Genomic DNA, 9,548 nt, shown 5'->3' with positions numbered 1-9,548 from the left:
TGTCAGAGAGTGATAGAGAGTGATAGAGAGTGTCAGAGAGTGTCTGAGAGTGTCAGAGAGTGTCAGAGAGTGATAGAGAGTGATAGAGAGTGTCAGAGAGTGTCAGAGAGTGTCAGAGAGTGTCAGAGAGTGATAGTGAGTGTCTGAGAGTGTCAGAGAGTGTCAGAGAGTGATAGAGAGTGATAGAGAGTGTCAGAGAGTGTCTGAGAGTGATAGAGAGTGATAGAGAGTGTCAGAGAGTGTCAGAGAGTGTCAGAGAGTGATAGTGAGTGTCTGAGAGTGTCAGAGAGTGTCAGAGAGTGTCAGAGAGTGATAGTGAGTGTCTGAGAGTGTCAGAGTGTGTCAGAGAGTGTCAGAGAGTGTCAGAGAGTGATAGTGAGTGTCTGAGAGTGTCAGAGAGTGTCAGAGAGTGATAGAGAGTGATAGAGAGTGTCAGAGAGTGTCAGAGAGTGATAGAGAGTGATAGAGAGTGTCAGAGAGTGTCAGAGAGTGTCAGAGAGTGATAGTGAGTGTCTGAGAGTGTCAGAGAGTGTCAGAGAGTGATAGTGAGTGTCTGAGAGTGTCAGAGTGTGTCAGAGAGTGTCAGAGAGTGTCAGAGAGTGATAGAGAGTGATAGAGAGTGTCAGAGAGTGTCTGAGAGTGTCAGAGAGTGTCAGAGAGTGATAGAGAGTGATAGAGAGTGTCAGAGAGTGTCAGAGAGTGTCAGAGAGTGTCAGAGAGTGATAGTGAGTGTCTGAGAGTGTCAGAGAGTGTCAGAGAGTGATAGAGAGTGATAGAGAGTGTCAGAGAGTGTCTGAGAGTGATAGAGAGTGATAGAGAGTGTCAGAGAGTGTCAGAGAGTGTCAGAGAGTGATAGTGAGTGTCTGAGAGTGTCAGAGAGTGTCAGAGAGTGTCAGAGAGTGATAGTGAGTGTCTGAGAGTGTCAGAGTGTGTCAGAGAGTGTCAGAGAGTGTCAGAGAGTGATAGTGAGTGTCTGAGAGTGTCAGAGAGTGTCAGAGAGTGTCAGAGAGTGATAGTGAGTGTCTGAGAGTGTCAGAGTGTGTCAGAGAGTGTCAGAGAGTGTCAGAGAGTGATAGTGAGTGTCTATGAGTGTCAGAGAGTGTCAGAGAGTGATAGTGAGTGTCTGAGAGTGTCAGAGAGTGTCAGAGAGTGTCAGAGAGTGATAGTGTTGGTCAGAGTGTATCAGAGACTGTCAGAGAGTGTCAGAGAGTGTCAGAGAGTGATAGTGAGTGTCTGAGAGTGTCAGAGAGTGAGAGAGAGTGATGGAGAGTTTCAGAGAGTGTCAGAGAGTGTCTGAGAGTGTCAGAGAGTGATAGAGAGTGATAGAGAGTGTCAGAGAGTGTCAGAGAGTGTCAGAGAGTGATAGTGATTGTCTGAGCGTGTCAGAGAGTGTCTGAGAGTGATAGAGAGCGATAGAGAGTGTCAGAGAGTGTCTGAGAGTGTCAGAGAGTGATAGAGAGTGTCAGTGAGTGTCAGAGAGTGTCAGAGAGTGATAAAGAGTGATAGAGAGTTTCAGAGAGTGATAGAGAGTGTCAGAGAGTGTCAGAGAGTGTCTGAGAGTGTCAGAGAGTGATAGAGAGTGATAGAGAGTGCCAGAGAGTGTCTGAGAGTGTCAGAGAGTGATAGAGAGTGTCAGAGAGTGTCAGAGAGTGTCAGAGAGTGATAGAGAGTGTCAGAGAGTGTCAGAGAGTGTCAGAGAGTGATAGTGAGTGTCAGAGAGTGTCAGAGAGTGTCAGAGAGTGTCAGAGAGTGTCTGAGAGTGTCAGAGAGTGATAGAGAGTGACAGAGAGTGTCAGAGAGTGTCTGAGAGTGTCAGAGAGTGTCAAAGAGTGTCAGAGAGTGATAGAGAGTGATAGAGAGTGTCAGAGAGTGTCTGAGAGAGTCTGAGAGTGTCTGAGAGTGTCAGAGAGTGTCAGAGAGTGATAGAGAGTGATAGAGAGTTTCAGAGAGTGTCAGAGAGTGTCTGAGAGTGTCAGAGAGTGATAGAGAGTGATAGAGAGTGTCAGAGAGTGATAGAGAGTGTCAGAGAGTGTCAAAGAGTGTCAGAGAGTGATAGAGAGTGATAGAGAGTGTCAGAGAGTGTCTGAGAGAGTCTGAGAGTGTCTGAGAGTGTCAGAGAGTGTCAGAGAGTGATAGAGAGTGATAGAGAGTTTCAGAGAGTGTCAGAGAGTGTCTGAGAGTGTCAGAGAGTGATAGAGAGTGATAGAGAGTGTCAGAGAGTGTCAGAGAGTGTCAGAGAGTGATAGTGAGTGTCTGAGAGTGTCAGAGAGTGTCAGAGAGTGTCAGAGAGTGATAGTAAATGTCTGAGAGTGTCAGAGAGTGATAGAGAGTGTCAGAGAGTGATAGTGAGTGCCAGAGAGTGTCAGAGAGTGTCAGAGAGTGATAGTGAGTGTCAGAGTGTGTCAGAGAGTGTCAGAGAGTGATGGTGAGTGTCAGAGAGTGATAGTGAGTGCCAGAGAGTATCAGAGATTGATAGTGAGTGTCAGAGAGTGATAGAGAGTGATCGAGAGAGATAGAGAGTGTCAGAGAGTGTCAAAGAGTGATAGAGAGTGATAGAGAGTGTCAGAGAGTGATAGAGAGTGTCAGAGAGTGTCAGAGAGTGATAGACAGTTATCGAGAGAGATAGAGAGTGTCAGAGAGTGGCAAAGAGTGATAGAGAGTGATAGAGAGTGTCAGAGAGTGATAGAGAGTGTCAGAGAGTGTCAGAGAGTGATAGTGAGTGTCTGAGAGTGTCTGAGAGTGTCTGAGTGTGTCTGAGAGAGTCAGAGAGTGATAGACAGTGATCGAGAGAGATAGAGAGTGTCAGAGAGTGTCAAAGAGTGATAGAGAGTGATAGAGAGTGTCAGAGAGTGATAGAGAGTGTCAGAGAGTGTCAGAGAGTGATAGACAGTGATCGAGAGAGATAGAGAGTGTCAGAGAGTGTCAAAGAGTGATAGAGAGTGATAGAGAGTGTCAGAGAGTGATAGAGAGTGTCAGAGAGTGTCAGAGAGTGATAGTGAGTGTCTGAGAGTGTCTGAGAGTGTCTGAGAGTGTCAGAGAGTGTCAGAGAGTGATAGAGAGTGATAGAGAGTGTCAGAGAGTGTCATAGAGTGTCAGAGAGTGTCTGAGAGTGTCAGAGAGTGACAGAGAGTGATAGAGAGTGTCAGAGAGTGTCAGAGAGTGTCAGAGAGTGATAGAGAGTGATAGAGAGTTTCAGAGAGTGTCAGAGAGTGTCTGAGAGTGTCAGAGAGTGTCAGAGAGTGTCAGAGAGTGTCAGAGAGTAATAGTGAGTGTCTGAGAGTGTCAGAGAGTGAGAGAGAGTGATGGAGAGTTTCAGAGAGTGTCAGAGAGTGTCTGAGAGTGATTGAGAGTGATTGAGAGTGATAGAGAGGGATAGAGTGTGATAGAGAGTGTCAGAGAGTGTCAGAGAGTGTCTGAGAGTGTCAGAGAGTGTCAGAGAGTGTCAGAGAGTGATAGAGTGTGATAGAGAGTGTCAGAGAGTGTCTGAGAGTGATAGAGAGTGATAGAGAGTGTCAGAGATTGTCAGAGAGTGTCTGAGAGTGTCAGAGAGTGCTAGAGAGTGATAGAGAGTGTCAGAGAGTGTCAGAGAGTGATAGAGAGTGATAGAGAGTGATGGAGAGTGTCAGAGATTGTCAGAGAGTGTCTGAGAGTGTCAGAGAGTGCTAGAGAGTGATAGAGAGTGTCAGAGAGTGTCAGAGAGTGTCAGAGAGTGATAGAGTGTGATAGAGAGTGTCAGAGAGTGTCTGAGAGTGATAGAGAGTGATAGAGAGTGATAGAGAGTGTCAGAGATTGTCAGAGAGTGTCTGAGAGTGTCAGAGAGTGCTAGAGAGTGATAGAGAGTGTCAGAGAGTGTCTGAGAGTGATAGAGAGTGATAGAGAGTGATAGAGAGTGTCAGAGATTGTCAGAGAGTGTCTGAGAGTGTCAGAGAGTGCTAGAGAGTGATAGAGAGTGTCAGAGAGTGTCAGAGATTGATAGAGAGTGATAGAGAGCTTCAGAGAGTGTCAGAGAGTGTCAGAGAGTGTCTGAGAGTGTCAGAGAGTGATAGAGTGTGTCAGAGAGTGTCAGAGAGTGTCAGAGAGTGATAGAGAGTGACAGAGAGTGTCAGAGAGTGTCTGAGAGTGTCAGAGAACGTCACAGAGTGATACAGAGTGATAGAGAGTGTCAGAGAGTGTCTGAGAGTGTCAGAGATTGTCAGAGAGTGATAGAGAGTGATAGAGACTGTCAGAGAGTGTCAGAGAGTGTCTGAGAGTGTCAGAGAGTGATAGAGAGTGATAGAGAGTGTCAGAGAGTGTCAGAAAATTAGAGAGTGTGAGAGAGAGTGATAGAGAGTTTCAGAGATTGTCAGAGAGTGTCTGAGAGTGTCAGAGAGTGATAGAGAGTGTCAGAGAGTGATAGAGAGTGATAGAGAGTGATAGAGATTGTCAGAGAGTGTCAGATAGTGCCAGAGAGTGTCAGAGAGTGATAGTGAGTGTCTGAGAGTGTTAGAGAGGGACAGAGAGAGATAGTGATTGTCTGAGAGTGTCAGAGAGTGATAGAGAGTGATAGCGAGTGTCAGAGAGTGATAGTAAATGTCTGAGAGTGTCAGAGAGTGATAGAGAGTGTCAGAGAGTGATAGTGAGTGCCAGAGAGTGTCAGAGAGTGTCAGAGAGTGATAGTGAGTGTCAGAGTGTGTCAGAGAGTGTCAGAGAGTGATGGTGAGTGTCAGAGAGTGATAGTGAGTGCCAGAGAGTATCAGAGATTGATAGTGAGTGTCAGAGAGTGACAGAGAGTGATCGAGAGAGATAGAGAGTGTCAGAGAGTGTCAAAGAGTGATAGAGAGTGATAGAGAGTGTCAGAGAGTGATAGAGAGTGTCAGAGAGTGTCAGAGAGTGATAGACAGTTATCGAGAGAGATAGAGAGTGTCAGAGAGTGGCAAAGAGTGATAGAGAGTGATAGAGAGTGTCAGAGAGTGATAGAGAGTGTCAGAGAGTGTCAGAGAGTGATAGTGAGTGTCTGAGAGTGTCTGAGAGTGTCTGAGTGTGTCTGAGAGTGTCAGAGAGTGATAGACAGTGATCGAGAGAGATAGAGAGTGTCAGAGAGTGTCAAAGAGTGATAGAGAGTGATAGAGAGTGTCAGAGAGTGATAGAGAGTGTCAGAGAGTGTCAGAGAGTGATAGTGAGTGTCTGAGAGTGTCTGAGAGTGTCTGAGAGTGTCAGAGAGTGTCAGAGAGTGATAGAGAGTGATAGAGAGTGTCAGAGAGTGTCAGAGAGTGTCATAGAGTGTCAGAGAGTGTCTGAGAGTGTCAGAGAGTGACAGAGAGTGATAGAGAGTGTCAGAGAGTGTCAGAGAGTGTCAGAGAGTGATAGAGAGTGATAGAGAGTTTCAGAGAGTGTCAGAGAGTGTCTGAGAGTGTCAGAGAGTGTCAGAGAGTGTCAGAGAGTGTCAGAGAGTAATAGTGAGTGTCTGAGAGTGTCAGAGAGTGAGAGAGAGTGATGGAGAGTTTCAGAGAGTGTCAGAGAGTGTCTGAGAGTGATTGAGAGTGATTGAGAGTGATAGAGAGGGATAGAGTGTGATAGAGAGTGTCAGAGAGTGTCAGAGAGTGTCTGAGAGTGTCAGAGAGTGTCAGAGAGTGTCAGAGAGTGATAGAGTGTGATAGAGAGTGTCAGAGAGTGTCTGAGAGTGATAGAGAGTGATAGAGAGTGATAGAGAGTGTCAGAGATTGTCAGAGAGTGTCTGAGAGTGTCAGAGAGTGTCAGAGAGTGCTAGAGAGTGATAGAGAGTGTCAGAGAGTGTCAGAGATTGATAGAGAGTGATAGAGAGCTTCAGAGAGTGTCAGAGAGTGTCAGAGAGTGTCTGAGAGTGTCAGAGAGTGATAGAGAGTGATAGAGTGTGTCAGAGAGTGTCAGAGAGTGTCAGAGAGTGATAGAGAGTGACAGAGAGTGTCAGAGAGTGTCTGAGAGTGTCAGAGAACGTCACAGAGTGATACAGAGTGATAGAGAGTGTCAGAGAGTGTCTGAGAGTGTCAGAGATTGTCAGAGAGTGATAGAGAGTGATAGAGACTGTCAGAGAGTGTCAGAGAGTGTCTGAGAGTGTCAGAGAGTGATAGAGAGTGATAGAGAGTGTCAGAGAGTGTCAGAGAGTTAGAGAGTGTGAGAGAGAGTGATAGAGAGTTTCAGAGATTGTCAGAGAGTGTCTGAGAGTGTCAGAGAGTGATAGAGAGTGTCAGAGAGTGATAGAGAGTGATAGAGATTGTCAGAGAGTGTCAGAGAGTGCCAGAGAGTGTCAGAGAGTGATAGAGAGTGTCAGAGAGTGATAGAGAGTGATAGAGATTGTCAGAGAGTGTCAGAGAGTGCCAGAGAGTGTCAGAGAGTGATAGTGAGTGTCTGAGAGTGTCAGAGAGTGTCAGAGAGTGTCAGAGAGTGATAGTGAGTGTCTGAGAGTGTCAGAGTGTGTCAGAGAGTGATAGAGAGTGATAGAGAGTGTCAGAGAGTGTCTGAGAGTGTCAGAGAGTGTCAGAGAGTGATAGAGAGTGATAGAGAGTGTCAGAGAGTGTCAGAGAGTGTCAGAGAGTGTCAGAGAGTGATAGTGAGTGTCTGAGAGTGTCAGAGAGTGTCTGAGAGTGTCAGAGAGTGATAGAGAGTGATAGAGAGTGTCAGAGAGTGTCAGAGAGTGATAGAGAGTGATAGAGAGTGTCAGAGAGTGTCAGAGAGTGTCAGAGAGTGATAGTGAGTGTCTGAGAGTGTCAGAGAGTGTCAGAGAGTGTCAGAGAGTGATAGTGAGTGTCTGAGAGTGTCAGAGTGTGTCAGAGAGTGTCAGAGAGTGTCAGAGAGTGATAGTGAGTGTCTATGAGTGTCAGAGAGTGTCAGAGAGTGATAGAGAGTGATAGAGAGTGTCAGAGAGTGTCAGAGAGTTAGAGAGTGTGAGAGAGAGTGATAGAGAGTTTCAGAGATTGTCAGAGAGTGTCTGAGAGTGTCAGAGAGTGATAGAGAGTGTCAGAGAGTGATAGAGAGTGATAGAGATTGTCAGAGAGTGTCAGAGAGTGTCAGAGAGTGTCAGAGAGTGATAGTGAGTGTCTGAGAGTGTCAGAGAGTGTCAGAGAGTGTCAGAGAGTGATAGTGAGTGTCTGAGAGTGTCAGAGTGTGTCAGAGAGTGTCAGAGAGTGTCAGAGAGTGATAGTGAGTGTCTATGAGTGTCAGAGAGTGTCAGAGAGTGATAGAGAGTGATAGAGAGTGTCAGAGAGTGTCAGAGAGTTAGAGAGTGTGAGAGAGAGTGATAGAGAGTTTCAGAGATTGTCAGAGAGTGTCTGAGAGTGTCAGAGAGTGATAGAGAGTGTCAGAGAGTGATAGAGAGTGATAGAGATTGTCAGAGAGTGTCAGAGAGTGCCAGAGAGTGTCAGAGAGTGATAGTGAGTGTCTGAGAGTGTCAGAGAGTGTCAGAGAGTGTCAGAGAGTGATAGTGAGTGTCTGAGAGTGTCAGAGTGTGTCAGAGAGTGATAGAGAGTGATAGAGAGTGTCAGAGAGTGTCTGAGAGTGTCAGAGAGTGTCAGAGAGTGATAGAGAGTGATAGAGAGTGTCAGAGAGTGTCAGAGAGTGTCAGAGAGTGTCAGAGAGTGATAGTGAGTGTCTGAGAGTGTCAGAGAGTGTCTGAGAGTGTCAGAGAGTGATAGAGAGTGATAGAGAGTGTCAGAGAGTGTCAGAGAGTGATAGAGAGTGATAGAGAGTGTCAGAGAGTGTCTGAGAGTGTCAGAGAGTGTCAGAGAGTGTCAGAGAGTGATAGTGAGTGTCTGAGAGTGTCAGAGTGTGTCAGAGAGTGTCAGAGAGTGTCAGAGAGTGATAGTGAGTGTCTATGAGTGTCAGAGAGTGTCAGAGAGTGATAGTGAGTGTCTGAGAGTGTCAGAGAGTGTCAGAGAGTGTCAGAGAGTGATAGTGTTGGTCAGAGTGTATCAGAGAGTGTCAGAGAGTGTCAGAGAGTGTCAGAGAGTGTCAGAGAGTGATAGAGAGTGTCAGAGAGTGTCAGAGAGTGTCTGAGAGTGTCAGAGAGTGATAGAGAGTGACAGAGAGTGTCAGAGAGTGTCAGAGAGTGTCTGAGAGTGTCAGAGAGTGTCAGAGAGTGTCAGAGAGTGATAGAGAGTGATAGAGAGTGTCAGAGAGTGTCTGAGAGAGTCTGAGAGTGTCTGAGAGTGTCAGAGAGTGTCAGAGAGTGATAGAGAGTGATAGAGAGTGTCAGAGAGTGTCAGAGATTGATAGAGTGTCAGAGAGTGATAGTGAGTTTCAGAAGTATCAGAGATTTATAGTGAGTGTCCGAGAGTATCTGAGAGTGTCTGAGAGTGTCAGAGAGTTTCAGACAGTGTCAGAGAGTGTTAGTGAGTGTCAGAAAGTATCAGAGAGTGATAGAGAGTGTTAGAGAGTGTCAGGGAGAGTCAGAGAGTGATATAGAGTGTCAGAGAGTTATCGAGACTGTCAGAGAGTGATAATTAGTGTCATAGAGTGATAGAGACTGTCAGAGAGTGATAGTGAGTGTCAGAGAGTATCAGAGAGTGATAGTGAGTGTCCAAGAGTGTCTGAGAGAGTAAGAGAGTAATAGTGAGTTTCGGAGAGTATCAGAGAGTGATAGAAAGTGTCAGAGAGTGATAGTGAGTGTAAGAGAGTGTCAGAGTGTCTCAGAGAGTTTCAGAGAGTGTCAGAGATTGTTGTAGAGTGTTGGAGAGTGATAGAGAGTGTGGGAGACATTTAGTGAGTGTCAGAGAGTGTCAGAGAGTGATAGTGAGTGTCAGAGAGTATCAGAGAGTGATAGTGAGTGTCCGAGAGTATCAGAGAGTGTCGGAGAGTGATAGAGAGTGTGAGAGAGTTTTAGTGAGTGTCAGAGAGTGTCAGAGAGTGATAGTGAGTGTCAGTGAGTATCAGAGAGAGATAGTGAGTGTCCGAGAGTATCAGAGAGTGTCGGAGAGTTTCAGAGAGTGATAGAGAGTGTGAGAGAGTCTTAGTGAGTGTCAGAGAGTGATAGTGAGTGTCAGAGAGTGTCAGAGAGTTATCAGAGAGTGTCAGAGAGTGTCAGAGATTGTCAGAGAGTGAACGTGAGTGTCAGAGAGTGATACAGAGTGATAGAGAGTGTCAGAGAGTGTCAGAGAGTGTCAGAGAGTGTCAGAGAGTGATAGTGAGTGTCAGAGAGTGTCAGAGAGTGTCAGAGAGTGTTAGAGAGGGTCAGAGAGAGATAGTGATTGTCTGAGAGTGTCAGAGAGTGATAGAGAGTGATAGCGAGTGTCAGAGAGTGATAGTGAGTGCCAGAGAGTGTCAGAGAGTGTCAGAGAGTGATAGTGAGTGTCAGAGTGTGTCAGAGAGTGTCAGAGAGTGATGGTGAGTTTCAGAGAGTGATAGTGAGTGCCAGAGAGTATCAGAGATTGATAGTGAGTGTCAGAGAGTGATAGAGAGTGATCGAGAGAGATAGAGAGTGTCACAGAGTGTCAAAGAGTGATAGAGAGTGATAGAGAGTGTCAGAGAGTGATAGAGAGTGTCAGAGAGTGTCAGAGAGTGATAGACAGTTATCGAGAGAGATAGAGAGTGTCAGAGAG

This window comes from Heterodontus francisci, unplaced genomic scaffold (assembly GCF_036365525.1).
Source record: "Heterodontus francisci isolate sHetFra1 unplaced genomic scaffold, sHetFra1.hap1 HAP1_SCAFFOLD_250, whole genome shotgun sequence".
NCBI lineage: Eukaryota > Metazoa > Chordata > Chondrichthyes > Heterodontiformes > Heterodontidae > Heterodontus > Heterodontus francisci.
This window is presented reverse-complemented; position numbering follows the sequence as displayed.